A 16,632-nucleotide genomic window follows, 5' to 3' on the forward strand; every position below is an offset into this window, starting at 1 on the left:
ATAGGAATAAGTTGTAGAGCTCACATCATAATCAGACAGCTTGCGGCTTCTAGTCAGCAGGTGATGGGTCCTCTTGATTCAAGGGCTCGAGTCTGTCATAGTTTGAGTAGTAGCTTGTTTTCTTTATTCAGTTGTGTTGATTCAGGATAGCTGGGGGGTCATGTCTGGGCTACGTATAGTCAATACTAGTAAAGGCTTCATAGACATTCAATAGAGTTGGTGCATTTGATTCCAATGTTGTTTTATATAATCAGAGTTGTAATCATTTCAATGGGAACACATAATCTCCCGTAACAATGTAGCACACCTTCACTATCAATAGTGAAAGACATCTCGAATCCTAGCAAGGTAAGGATCATCATATTGGCAAGTCTTAACGTGCCTAACTAAGGATGACTGAACCATCATAACTGCAAGTAACTTGCCAGGCACCGTTTGATCAATTCAAACTCTATGGTTGGCAAAAGACTAAATATCCATAACCATAGGTTATATTTCAACAGTAAATCGGCTAAGCTACTCTTAAACTTTCTACTCAACGCGTCTGCTACTACATTTGCCTTTCTAGGATGGTACAACATAGTGAGATCTTAATCTTTAAGTAACTCTAACCACCGTCTATGTCTCAGATTCAGATCTCTTTGCTTGAATAAGTTTTGTAAACTCTTGTGATCAGTATATATTTCACACGATTCACCATAAAGATAATGGTGCCAGATCTTAGGTGAAATTACAATCACGGCCAATTCCAAGTCGTGAACCAAATAATTCTTCTTATGGACCTTTAACTGTTGAGAAGCATATGCCACCACTTTACCATTTTGCATTAAAACACAACCCAATCCAATTCGATATGGATCACGAAAAATAGTGAAACACCCCCTACCATAGGTAAGGTCAAAATAGAAATTGAAATCAATATCGTCTTTAATTTCTAAAAACTTTCTTCACATTCATCCGACCACTGAAAAACCATATTTTTTTAGTCAAGCGGGTCAATAGAGTGGCTACCTTCAAGAAGCCCTCTAAAATCCTCCTGTAATAATTAGCTAGACCCAAGAATCTACGTATCTCTGTAACAGGACTAGGTCGAGGCCAATCTCGAAAAGGACGAATCTAGCATTACGGGTGCGGGTTCTCGGGAACCCCCAAGAATTTTGGTATACCTTGTAATATAAAAATTCTATTAAATATATAAGAATGATAAGTGAGGAACTCATTAAAAAAGTTTTTAGTTGGCTTAATGGTTCAAAAGGGACTTGAAGAAATGCCTCACATGCTATATCCCAGTTCGAATCCCCTTGGAATAATCAATTTTATTTTATTGGGAACCCACAAACTTAAAATCCTAGATCAGCCTTTGAATCCTGAACTATTTCAATCTTCTTTGGATCAACATGAATCCTATCTCTTGACACCACATGCCCCAAAAAGGTAACCATGCCCAACCAAAACTCGCACTTTGAGAACTTGGCATAAAGCTTTTGTTCTCTAAGCGTCCATAGCACAACTCTCAAGTATTGTCCATGTTCTGCCTCACTCCGAAAGTAAACCAAAATGTTATCAATGAACACAATCATAAAATGGTCTAACTATGGCTTGAATACCCTGCTCATGAGGACCATAAATGTTGCAGGTGCATTAGTCAGTCCAAAAGACATCACTAAAAATTCAAAATGTCCATACCTGGTCTGAAAAGTTGTCTTAGTGATATCTTTGGCCTTGATTCTCATCTAATGATAACCCTATCTCAATTCAATTTTAAAAAAGTGGGTTGCACCCTGTAACTGACCGAATAGATCATCAATACGAGGTAAAGGATACTTATTCTTAATTGTTGCCTTATTTAACTGTCTGTAGTCAATGCACATCCTCATTGTGCCATCGTTCTTTTTCACAAATAGCACAAGTACAACCCAAGGTGACACATTAGTCTGGATGAATCCCTTATCAAGTAACTCCTGGAGTTGAACTTTTAATTCTCTCAACTCAGTTGGAGCCATACGGTAAGATGGAATAAATTTGTCCATATGACTGAAATCTCTGACCAAGTGATCGATGGTAATCCTACTAGTTTACCTCTCAAAATGGAAGTCCACCATGCCTCGGGAGACCCTGACAACAGAAAAATGGTAAATTCTACAGAACGAGCCTCATTCAATCCTAAAGTAGTCAGTATCTTCTCCCAACAATCAATAAAATTTTGAGGTTCAATAGTAAATGGTGTAGCATCAAACTCTGGTGGCTTAAGATCTATGAAATTCTTAAGATCCTAGGTTTTCCCTACAACTACAACTGAATGATCAACTGGTTGAAGTGTTTGAGTTACCGAAATATTTAACTGAACATGCGTTCGCAAAATAGCCTGAGGAGCTGGAACTCGACCTTGATTAGGCGCCAATGCCTCAAGTATATTCAACAATTTTACCACTGCGTTCGCAGACAATGTAATAGTAGGTTCATTAACTAGCACTGCAGTTAGAGCCTCTCAATCAACCTAATCTTACAATTACTCAGAAGCAACAACTAAGGGTTGTACCCTATTTCTAACTCCAGGCTGAGGCCGATCTATGTCCTAGTTTCAGGCCTAGTAGGATGAGACCCAACTCGACCACCACCACGGGTAGAATTCTACCCAGCACCACACCTAGAAGATGTATTAGATCGACTAGCAAAGGAAGAACCACGTCTCTTAACCATCTATAAAACAATATTTAAAGGTTTGACTTAAGCCAACTCAACGCATAAATAATGAATGAAAAGGAAAAAACTTCTGAGATGTTCTATAGACTCAAGTTTATAAGTATGGGTGCCTACATACCCATGAACAAGAACCTACTAAACACTGCTCCATGACCCAGTACCTAAAGCCTAGGCTCTAATACCAACTTTTTTGTGTCCCAAAATAACCCCGAGGCGTGACTAGCTCCCGCTAACACCACTTGTCGAGAGAACGAATTCCCCATACATTCACAAGGCTTATAAACACTGAGATAAAACCATATACAACTCCAAATACATGAAATAATCATTAACACAAAGTAATTATCCAACCAGATTTTGTATAACGATTTATGAAAACAAAGATAGCTTACATAATAAATTTCTAATCCAGATCTCACACTAAGACCATGGAGCATCTAAATAGATTTACATGAGTTCAACTTTCGGGCATGTAAACCCAACGAAAAGAAATATAATCTAAAAATAGCTAAAGTTGGATGACAACCTCCACATATAATGTGAAGGCTCACCTCAGAAATGGAGTCCACACTTAAAGACCGACAGCCACTAGTCATTCCCTCTGCAACTGTATCTGCAGACATGCAAGTAAGGAGTGAGCTATATATATATATATATCTATAAATATAACCTAGTAAATCCTTGAGTCGCTACTTTAATACCCCTGGAACAAGTGTTAGAAAATACAAGGCATAAGAAAATACATAAATAATAAGCACACAATATCTCTTATAAGGTAATCCTCAATAAGATCTAAACTGAAGTTCAAAAAGCCACTCTGTATCTCAACCCAATCAACTCTCACGACTTGTCATAAATGGCAGTGAAGGTGATCAGCCTAGCACTCTGACAAGTCCACGGCAGCATAATGCCCCAAAAGTCTACTACGGCAGCATGTACAAGCCCTTAACATATTACAGCAGCATAAGTATGTCCCTAACATATTACGACAGTTATGTATGCCCCTAGAGACTATAATGGCAACGAAAAAAATATATGCAACGTCCTAACGTCACCTTACATATTACCACTAAGTAATTCTCACTACACTTTACAAAATACATATTAACAACTAGTCAAAGACCACAGATTCTACCAAGCTCACGCTCTTCCCAGTACATGAATTAGGAAGAAAAATATATTTTTTAAAGCAGGTTTGAAAAGCAAGCATCAAAGCTTAAAGTCTCACTTACCTCGCTAACGATAAATTCTCCAACTTTGCAATGTGTAGGACATCAACCAAACAACGGCGAATGGGATCAATCTAAATAAAATATTAAATAACAAAATCAATTATGCTATTCGGGTTCAAGTCTTAAAATCCCAAACTTTTAAGTTTAGAGCTATATCTTAATACTTCACACCTTAACCATGAATTAAGGATAACCTAACAAGGGAACATTGCCAAAACATAATTTCAAAATACAAATCAATGATTCCACTCATCACTACCCAAGTATTTCCTCATCATGAATATTTCCTAATGATTTTATCTAAGTAATAACAATAGAAAATTGAAACAAAATATGTGAGGAAAACTCGGTTTTGTGCCCGAAGTTAACCCTATCAATCGAGTCAGTCCGGTTCAAACCGGCATCGGCCCAGTTTTTCTTATCAGTTTTTAGGCTGATCCTGTCCCGGGTCAGGTCTTAATGGGCCAGTCCGGGCCCAATAGTAAAAACTTCCCAATCAGCTCGTGACCGGCCCACTTAACTTCAAACCAGTTTTGACCGATTCAAACCAGTTTTCACCAGTCCAAACCGGTCAAAATCGTTCAAAATTTAAAAAAAAATCTGAAATTACATGTTTTTTCCAATATATACTATATATTCACACCTATATACATTTTAAATATGTTAAATAATAAACTTATAACATATATGCATTACATATTATACTACTTTAGATTTTAGAAAACATATACATATGTATACATTAAATATATACTACTTTAGAGTCTATAGAAAATATATACACATATATATGTACAATATAATATATATATATATATATATATATATATATATACTACTTGAAATAATATACATACAACATATATACACTATATATATACTACTTTAGAAAATATATACACATGTATACATTAAATATATATTGCTTTAGAGTCTATAAAAAATATATACACATATATGATTACAATATTATATATATATACTACTTAAAATACTACTTGAAACAATATACATACAATATATATACACTATATATATATACTACTTTAGAAAACATATACACATGTATACATTAAATATATACTACTTTAGAGTCTATAGAAAATATATATACATATATGTAGAATATATACTACTTAAAATACCACTTGAAAGTTAAAAGATATATACATTATATGTTATAGTTCTTTAGAAAATATACACGCATATATACATACAAGATTACAATGTATACTACTTAATATAATACTACTTGAAGTTTTTGAACATATATTCAAAAATTTACAATTTTACATACAACACTTAAAAGATAAACTTATAGTATTTTTATATGTCAATACTAGTTGTCTAAGTAATACTTGCTAACATTATTTTTATTTTTTCATTTTATGTATATATGTTTGTTATGCTTGTTACTTAGTGCAAAGTTTGATAGTAAATTAGTAATATATTAAAAGTATTTAATTCAAACTAAACATTCAATTTAAATTAAAAAATAAGTAAGGAGTGAATGATTGTTGTATTTTATTGATTGCAAAATGACCCAAAATTTATAATTTACATGAATGAAAAATCTACAAATTTTTCATCATTTTTTTCAACTCATGCATGTTAATATTAACAGAAACTGTCATAGGAAAGTTAAAATCAACGGGGGCAAAGGCTAAACCATGCATTGAACTTGATTGTGTTGAGTTCTCTCTTGAAGTCATAATTTCTTCAAGATTCTGTTTGTCTTTCGGCTCCTCCTCCATTCCTTGATTTCTTCATTCCGCTCTAATCCAATTCCTTAGGCAAACTAGAACATTTTCATAGTATTGCTTCCCAATGAGTGTCGGTTGTCTCCAAGTTGTTATCGTCCCTAACTAAAAGCATTCTCCGATCCAACGGTTGACATTGGAATACTCAATATATCTCTAGCTAATCTTGAAAGCACCGGATATTATCTTTCGTTATTCTTCTACCAATCCAGCGCGCATATCCTTGCTCTACGATCCTCTATCGACTGTTGAAGAAAGTACTTAAGCTCTTCCCGAGAATTTATTTTGTGTGATGAAGATTGCACCCTAGCCCAAACATTCAAATCAAAAAAGTAACCAAGATAACTATTATGTGCCTACCTTTTAGAAGATGAGGCTCCTCGGAAGCTTAAGGAGCGACAGTTGGAGTGATATTTGTCGATACGACTTCATCAAGTAAATCGGCATAATGGTTATATAATGCTCCCATTTAACTATTTGCATCACTCATAGCCGTAAATAAAGAAGTTTCTTCTTCAGGTTGTATCTCTAAAGCATTATAAATAATAGAACTAAATTCGGCCATAGTATTAAATTTCATACATGGATTTATTATAGCACCAATCAAATAAATTTGGGAAAGCAGATAAAAATATTTATTAATTTTAGCAATCATAGCAGTAATAACTTCTTTGTAACCTTTTTTATTCTTATATTCGTTAAGCAAACAAGAAATGTTAGCTAAATAAGCTATACATAAAACTTTTCTTTCAACACCAGAATATTTTGCTACTTTAGAAATAGATTTAGAAATAAATCTTCCAGTGTGTCTACGATCTTTATCATACAAAAATGCTAGAATACATTTTTGCATAACAAAATTACTATCTATCCAGTGACAAGTAATTGTTAAATAATTATTTTTGTTAACAGCATGATCAAGATCAGAAGTTAGAGTAATTCTACTTGAAATATTTTTTAATAAAGCAGATAAATAATAAATATATTGTGCATGGAGTCTAAAAATATCGGCCCGACAAGTACTTCTAGGAATACCTATAAACAGAGGATTATAACTTGTTTGAATTTGATGAATAAAAGCATCCGAAGAAGCAAAAGTGAAAGGCAAACAACCCACAGCTACCATTTTCGCTATTTCTCCCCGGTCCTTTATTTTATTATAATTCTTAAATAATTGACCGGTTGTTGGGCTCAATCTAGTTTGTGCTGGCCTACCAACTGACTCACCACCTTGTGCAATACTTAACTCTCTTGCGTGTCTATCTCTTAAATGTCTCATCAACGAACCCGTACCCCTTTATTGCCTCTGATTTTATGCTTATATATAATTTCACAAATATTGCATTGCACCTTACTTTCTCCTTCTATTTTCGAATAAAATTCTCATGCAATACTAGTTCTTCTACGATATCTGGCAGGGGCACAAGGAGGACGGGGAGGAAGATTAATCGATTCGGATCTAACATTAGCATTTTCGACTTCGAGTGTCTCGCCAATATTTTCATCATCTACATCTAAATTAACCACGTCTACTTCATTCTCTTCTACTATACCATAATTTTTTTGAGCTTCTAAATAATTCATATCGTGAGCACCTACACCTATTTCATCCTCAAAAGGTTGACTAATTGGTACCGGAGGCACACAAGTATATCTAGTACTTGAACTATCTCTACCAAAACTGCCACCAATTTATTTTTTACTACCACTATCACTCCCGGGATAAAAAAAATTGACACTTTTACCGGGGTTTCTTAATTTATCCATATTATAAATTAAACTAATAATTATTCAAAATACACAAAAATATTAAAAATAAATATTCAATAATTAATACACTAATTAAAAATTAAAAGTAAGAGATGGAATGACAATATCAAATTTTAAAAGTATCCAAAAATTGCGACTTTAGAAACTTTCACTTGATAGTCGTAATTGCACAATTAAAAAATAAAATTGAGCACTTTAGAAGATAATTAGAATATTTGGGAGAGAATGAGAGATTGAGAATGTGTGAAAAATGATTCTAAATATAGGGTATTTATAGAAAAAAATTGAATTAAAAAAATTAATAAAAATGGAAAAATGGGCCAATTGGCCGTTGAGCTCCAAACGGCATTATAGTTGTTGGGCCAATGGTCCAACTGACAGTTGAAGTCCAGCCCAGCTGGAAATTTTCAAAGTTCTTATAAAAAAAATTATATAACCGGGCTGGTCCGATCCGGGTAACCGGTGGGACTGGGTCAGTTTCCTAACTGGGCCAGTCCACCGGGCCAATCAAATCAGACGACCCACCTCGGGATCGGATGCCCAATAAACCTAAGCTCTATTGGGCTGGGTCAGACTGGGCCGAGCTATCTAAATGGGTCGGGCTAATCGGACCGAAACCGGCCAGCCCGGCCCCTTGACAGGTTTACCCAAAGTTACATACTTTGTTTCTTTTTTCTCTTTATTTTTCCACTGCCGAATCAAAACTAACTAATGTTAATTCCTTCACTTCTATAGCAGTCAAACCACCCAACAAATCTCCAATTATAAATTCTGCCCAGTACCTCTCGATCATACATAATAGTTTTTTTCCCAACAAGAACGTTACCACCATGTAAAGTTAATTCAGGCGAAAGATAGAAGAAATCTCATACCTGATAGTTAATCTTTACCAAGCTACCTTTCTACGTTGTTTTGCTTGTTGTTCTCTTTCAAGAATAAAGAAATAGAAAAAATATCCCTAGTGTTCTATTTGTACCGTTTTAGCACGAAACTGAAGAAGGAAAAAGATCAGGCTTTTGGCTTGCTCCTGTTAATTCACTTAACTAATATTAATTGATTAAAATTATCAATTAACCCTTCGGTAAAAAAATAAGTTGGGCTATTACAAAATTTTTTTTATTGGGCAAAATTCAGAAATAGCATACTTATCTCCTTAATTATGAGCTTCATAGCAACAATTTCATAATTACATAATATAGCAAGTTGTATTTTGTATTTTTACAAACTGTTGCTATAAAAATACAAATACATATGATTTTTACTGCCCTTATGATCGATACGTATTTTGTATTTTTGCAAACTGTTGCTACAAAAATACAAATACATATGCTACAAAATGTAATTTGATAAAAGTGTTGTTATTTTTTGTAATTTAATACTTAAATATGCTACTTTATATATTTTTTTCTTTTTTATTCAATTTTTGTACACCCCTATGCATCGATGCCATTGGTAGTCCACCGCAGCGGTTGAAACCACTCAGCATCAGTGAAAGCACCTGTGCTAGTAGAAGATGAAATGGGCTGCAAATGGAAAAATAATATTTTGAGTTTGTACAATTGAGTCATTTTCTGTAATGTACTCTTAATATAAAGTGAACAATATTGTATAATATAATATTAGTGGTTTACTTTTTTATAATTGGAATAAATATTTTTTTAAGAAAGTGTCAAAGTCAACAATATCAACTATTTTTAAACGAACCAAACCACCCCAAGGGATATTTTTGTCTGTCGCCATTGTTGCTTCCCCTTTCCTGTAAAAGGCGTCTTAACAATGCCCTAACGCTGTGTTTGGATTGTGGTTTCTATGGTATGGTATGGTATGATATGGTATGGTATAATTATTAAATGAATCATGTTTGTTTTTACTATTTTTTAAAATATATGATATGGTATGATTTAATTTCACGCCTTGATAACCATGAAAACCTCCATTTTATGTAATCACCAATTTGGTGGTATCCTATGGTTTACTTTTTTTTCAATTATGGTCTTACTTAATATTATATAATTTTATTTTTTCGTTCCATCTATATTATTTAACCCCACCTTTTACTCTGACCTTCCACCCCACAATCCTCGCCCCCCACCTCGACCCAGCCCCACCCCCACCAAACCCCCACCCAATTTTAAAAAAAAAAATATTTCAAATTCTAATACTTATGGGTGCCGTATTTATGTTATGTAATCTAGTTCTGTGCTTTACTACGAGTTTGTGTGGTATCTCGTGACTTGAGCCGGGGGTCTATCGGAAACAGCCTTTCTACTTCTTTAGAGGTAGAGGTATGGACTGCGTACATCTTACCCCCCAGACCCCACTAGGTGGGAATACACTGGGTTTGTTGTTGTTGTTGTTGTTGTTCTTACCCGACCCTCATGCCAAACCCACCGCTATCCTGACCCCTTACTCCACTACCCCCACCCTCAAATTTTTTTTAAGAAAAATTTAATTTTTTAACCCCGCCACCCTTTATCATATTCGTTTTCATTATTTTGAGTTAAATATATATAAATGCTTTTAAAAAAATTCTTTTAGTGTAACGAACACAAGAAAATAAGTAAGAAATAATTTATTTTCTTGAAAAATATTTTTGTTGTGGATTTCATACCGCACACACTCGTACCATACACAAAAAATTACATTCAAATTTTGTACTTGTCATTGGTGTCATGTATCAAAACACCAAAAAAATAAAATTTGTAACAGTAAAAAAATAAATCCAATTATCTTTATTTGATCTATTATTTTATTGACTTTGTTAGAATTTACATGAATTTAAAAACTTAATATATCTACATGGCATAATTATGATAAATTAGTAGGAAGAAAATTATTTTATTAACAATTATTGATTAATTTAACATTTATAATAGGAAAAATGCTCTATTACCACCTTGAACTATACGCGAAAAGGTTGAGACACACCCGAACTTTAGAAGAGTCCTATTACTCCAGGACTAATTAAAATCGTATTTTTTATAACCTTAGTGCCTACGTGGCACACACGTGTGCCTACGTGGACCCTTCAGTGTTATGTAACACGTATGTGCCACGTAGGCACTAAGGTTGGCAAAAATATAATTTTAATTAGTCCCTTCTAAAGTTCGGGTGTGTCTTAGCCTTTTCACGTATAGTTCAAGGTAGGAATAGAGTATTTTCTCTTTATACTAATTAAGGGCATTTTAGTAAACTTACCAATTGCAATACAGTAACATACTGTCAAACCATTTAATAAAACTGTCATTAAAAAGCAGTGAATGATACAGTCTATCCAAATATTATATTGTACTATACTGTACTGTAATATACCATACAGTACCATACTTTATGAAATCATGACAAACCACCATCCAAACAAATGTAAGTCTAAGGCTTTGTGGCCAAAACTTAGACGTCGTCTGGAATTTTGATACTGTGTATGCTGATAGAGAAATTCTTGGTAGAAATCTCTTAATTCCTTTTAACATGTTTGATTCTTAAATTTCGGATAGTGAAAGTTCAGTTCATTCATTTTTGTGTTTTCTGAGTAATCCTGCAATACGCTTAAAATGGGAGGAATGAATTGTCACGAGAGAAAAAGACCAACAAGTGAAAAAAAAAGGGTATGTGCAAGGGCAAATATCTAATTTTGATGATTTTTAATGGTGTCGTACAAAACAAATTGTCGGATAGTTATGGATGATATGGCCTTAGATAGGAGTGTTTCAAGATCGTGTATTAGGGTAGTTGATAGTTTAAGTGTTGTCTTGTTTCACCATGTGATAGGCTTGGTGGTTATTCTTGGACCTCCTGCCCTTTCTGTATTATTAGCACTAGACTTGCAGTTTCTTAAGCTTTGATTTCAATTGTCCATTGTGTTTTTTGTGTTGATTGTTGTATTATTTCATTTTCATTATTGTACTTTATTTGTGTGTACAACTTTCCATTTCGATTATTGTGATTGCTTCGATATGTGTATCCCTTTTTCTGAATATTTGTCACGTACCAGTTCAACTGAGTTTTTATCAAAAACAACTCCCCTAACGAGGTAAAGGTGAGGTTTGCCTACATTCTACCCTCTCCAAGTCCCACTTGTGGGATTACACTGGGATGTTATTGTTGTTGTTGATTTTTTGTATTTTCACCGGCGATTTTTCTATGTTCTATTTATCATCGTCACCTTTTATGCTTTCCATTCAACTACTTCAGTGTCACAACAGATTATTACTACTTTATCAATATAGCAGATTTAATAGTAGTAGAAGTGTTATATGTCTATGAGTTTGTTTTAGTTACAATCATATTTTGGATTGTTGCTATCACTGTAAGAACGGGAAATAAGTAAATCATATGTGACTGTACCTCATCGATTATCAACATTTTTTCCAAGGAATTTTATGTGTCGCATTTCCATTGAAGAATTCATCAAGCAATCCAAACAAACAATCAAGTAGTTTCCTTTTCCATGAAACTGTGCGTACTTGTTATGCTTGTGGAGCATATATCCAACATCTTCCACCATTTCAAGATATTTTGGGGCGGTACTTTTCTGATATTTCGCTCGGATTTCAAGCTCCTGCAAAAGGAGATATGCAACTACATTCATTCTTTAAGATTAGGTCGGATCAGGACTTCTCTATTATGTCTCCACGAAGTGATTCACCTTATGTTGTTTACCTTGAGCCCGACAATGCTCAGATTCTTAACAGATTGAGTCCATTTGTGAAGAGATTATTCCAGTCTGATAGTACTTCATCCTAATGGACATGGATACGAACATGGACGCGAAGTATCTGTTAGGTTCAATTGATTTGAATGGAAAATGAAGGGACACAACCCTTTGAGGAAAAGACACACTATTTTGGCAAAGGGGTGATTGTTCGGTCAGTTGTGACTGTTCAAAAAAGATATACTGTTTCGGAATGGACAGACACGACTATTCCGAAATGATACACCTTTTCGATGAACGATTGCCTCCTTTTCGAAGAGGCACTTCATGGCTATATAAACCTCCATTTTTCCCACAAGTTTTGTATGAAAATTTCTGCATAGAAAAAATATTTCTCTTGCTTCTAAAAACTCTGTGTTATCATCTCCCGTTGTGTGAGTTCCAAGAAAATCAAAAAGTTTGACGTACCACTACATTCTAGTTTTGAAGTCATTTTATCCTGGGAGAAAAATTCCGCAACCTCGGGTACTTGAGGGAAATTATTTCCTTAAGGACACTCCATGAATTCGGAGCACTTGGCTTATTCTACTTCATCTTTTTTATTTAAAATAAAATAACACACTTCTTTGATAGTTCATATTGAATTTGTGTTGAAAAATTTTATAAGTGTTCTTGATTTAATCTTGAATTTGTGTTGAATTTGTTTTGACATAATACAGATTGTGTACCCGACACGACAATCTTAAGGAAATAAATTTGAAAAAAAAAAATTCTTGTTTGGTGAAATTTTCTTTTCACTAAAGTTTTGTTTGCATAATCTGTATTGTTTAGTTTCTGGAGATTAAAATTTTAAACTTTCTACTCTGTTTGAACTTAACAAGTGATTTGAAGAAATAAAATCTTCATCACAAGTTAAAGGTCATTCGGTTAACGATTGGAAGACATAAAAACTGCATCGTCAAACTAGAAACAAGTAGTGTTTATAAGTTGCTACAAACTTGTAATAAGTATAATTTTATACTAGAGTTGATTGTCTTTTTGTGATAGGAAAATGACTACAGAAGGTCATGTTGATGGTGTGACAAGTGTGACAGCAATTAATGTTGCCACAATCAGTCACACAAATGCGCCACCCGCTATAGCACTAGCGAAAAAACCCAAAAAATTTTCTGCAGTTAATTTCGAGAGGTGGCAACAAAAGATGTTCTTCTATTTAACAATCTTATATCTTCAAAGGTTTATTTTAGAAGATGCTCCAGAAGTTTCTGCAAGAACTTCGGACTAGGACCGATTTCTTGTAACGGAGGCGTGGAAACATTCTGATTTCCTATGTAGGAATTACATCCTAAGCGGCCTCCAATATGACTTCTACAACATCTACAGTGTAATGAAGACATCTAGAGAATTGTGGAATGCATTGGAAAAGAAATACAAGACTGAGGATGTGGGAACCAAGAAATTCTATGTTGCACGATTCCTAGAGTACAAAATGATCGACAGCAAGACTGTTGTTTCTCAAGTACAGGAGTAGCAAGTCATCATCCACGATCTCCTTGCAAAAGGTATAAATTTAATAAATACCTTATTTGAACATATTAAAAATGTTTTTAATGTTCACATAAACTTTGTTGTAGGTTTGGTTGTGAACGAGGCATTTTAAGTAGTTGTGATAATTGAGAAGTTGCCACCTTTGTGGAAGAACTTCAAGAATTACTTGAAACATAAACGAAAGGAGATGACAGTCGAAGACCTCATTGTGAGGTTGCGCATTGAGGAAGATAATAAAGTCGCATAGAGGAGGTCTAAAGGAAATTCTGCAATAAATGGAGCTAATATTGTAGAAGAGGACCCCAACAAATCAAAAAAATGGAAGAAGGATGGACAACAAAGCAATCAGCCTACGAAGAAATTCAAGGGAAAATACTTTAATTGTGGCAAGATTGGCCACAAGTCTACAGATTATCGTACCCCAAAAAGATACAAAAAGAAAGATCAAGCAAATATGGTTGAATCTAAGAATGAAATGGACGATCTATATGTCATATTTTCAAAATATAACTTAGTGGGAAATCCTCGAGAATGGTGGATGGATTTTGGTGCCACCCGCCATATTTATGCAAATAAAGAGTTATTTACTGCATTAGCTCCGGCTCAAGGCGAAGAAAAGATCTATATGACAAACTCCGCAACTACAAAAGTTGAAGGAACAGGAAAAGTCCGCCTGAAAATGATATTAGGCAAAGTGTTGACTCTTAACAATGTACTGGAGTTAAGTAAGAACTTGATTTTTGTATCACTTCTTGATAAAAATAGATTCAAATGTGTATTTTTTTCTGAAAAAATTATATATAGTGAAGGAGAAGTGTACGTAGGAAAAGGCTACCTTACTAAGGGCCTGTTTAAGATGAATGTAATGAATGTTGAAATCAATAAAGGTTCTTTTTATTCTTACTTGCTTGAGTCTAATGATTTGTGGCATGAACAATTAGGACATGTCAATTACAAAATATTACAAAAACTAATTAACTTAGAAGTTTTACCAAAATTTGAGTGCAATAAATCAAAATGTCAAACGTGTGTGGAATCAAAGTATGCTAAGCAACCGTATAAGTCTGTTGAAGGGAATTTCAATCTCTTAGACTTAATCCACACTGACATTTGTGATATGAAGTCAACACCATCTAGTAGTGGAAAAAAGTATTTTATAACTTTTATTGACGATTGCACTAGGTATTTTTATGTCTATTTGCTAAACAGTAAGGATGAAGCAATAAATACGTTTAGGCAATATAAAATAGAAGTTGAAGATCAGTCAGAGAAAAAGATTAAAATGATAAGAAGTAGTAGGGGTGGAGAATATAAATCTCCCTTTGCAAAAATATAAGTAGAGAATGGAATTGTCCATTAAACTATGGCTCCATATTCACCTCAATCTAATGGAATTATGGAAAGGAAAACTGAACCTTAAAGGAAATGATGAATGTCTTACTTATAAGTTCAGCTTTACCGCAAAACTTATGGGGGGAACCTATCCTTACAGCTAACCGAATATTCAATATATAGTAAGACTCAATCAATTCCATATAAAAAATGGAAAGAAAGGAAATCCAACTTGAAATATTTCAAAGTGTGGGGGTGTCTAGCGAAGGTCCAAGTTCCTATGCCTAAAAGGGTAAAGATAGGACCTAAGATGGTAAACTGCGTGTTCATAGAATATGCTAAAAGTAGTAAGGATGAAAATACAGTAATTGAATCAGATAATGTTGAATTCGTTGAACACATTTATCTGTATAAAACTAGACATGAACAGTCTACTGGGGGTCTAAACGACCTCGAGATAAACCAATTACGAATGTACATAATGATGAGAATCCAAGATGTAGTACACGTCAAAGAACGTCAACTTCATTTGGATCAAATTTTGTAACATTCTCTTAGAAAATGAGCCTCAAACATTTAAAGAAGTGATGGTGTCTTCAAACTCATCCTTTTGGAAAGAGACAATCAATAGTGAGATTGATTCAATCTTAAACAACCATATATGGGAGTTGGTTGATCTTCCTCCAGAAAATAAACCTTTAGGTTCTAAATAGATCTTCAAAAGAAAAATGAAAGCGGATGGTACTATTGACAATACAAGGCAAGACTTGTAGTAAAAGGCTTTAAACCAAGGAAGGCTTTGATTACTTTGATACATACTCGCCCATAACGAGGATAACATCAATTCAGACATTAATTACCTTGGCAGTGATATATGATCTTGAAATTCATCAAATGGTTATGAAAATAGCATTCCTAAATGGAGAATTGGAGGAAAAAATTTACATGGAACAGCCTGAGGGTTTTATGGTTCCAGAAAAAGAAAATAAGGTGTGTAAACTTGTTAAGTCACTTTATGGACTAAAACAAGCACCTAAACAACGGCATGTGAAGTTTGACCAAACCATGTTGGCAAACGGGTTTAAAATAAACGAATATGATAAATGTGTTTACATTAAAGACACTCCAAATCACAAGGTCATTATTTGTTTGTATGTGGATGATATGTTGATCATTAGTAGAGACATTTCTGACATAAATGCTTTGAAATAAATACTTGAGAGCAAGTTTGATATGAAAGACCTTGGAGTTGCGGATGTGATCTTAGGAATAAGAATTCATAGAACTCCACAAAGGTTGGCATTATCACAGTCTCATTACATTGAAAAGGTACTTGACAAGTTCAGGTATATTGAATTTGGTATTGTCGAGACTCCATTGAACATGAGTTTCGCACTTCAAAAAAATGGGGGTGAAAGTGACTCACAATTGGAATACGTAAGAGTGTTGGGATATCTAATGTATAGCATGAATTGTACATAACCAGACATAGCATGTGCTATTAGTAAGTTGAGTCGATACACGAGCAATCCCACTAAAACTCATTAGATGGCAATGAAAAGAGTTTTGGGGTATCTTAAATACACTCAAGACTATGTTTTGCATTATAATAAATATCTCGCAGTAATTGAAGGAT

The sequence above is a fragment of the Capsicum annuum genome, chromosome 2 (genome assembly GCF_002878395.1).
Source record: "Capsicum annuum cultivar UCD-10X-F1 chromosome 2, UCD10Xv1.1, whole genome shotgun sequence".
Lineage (NCBI taxonomy): Eukaryota > Viridiplantae > Streptophyta > Magnoliopsida > Solanales > Solanaceae > Capsicum > Capsicum annuum.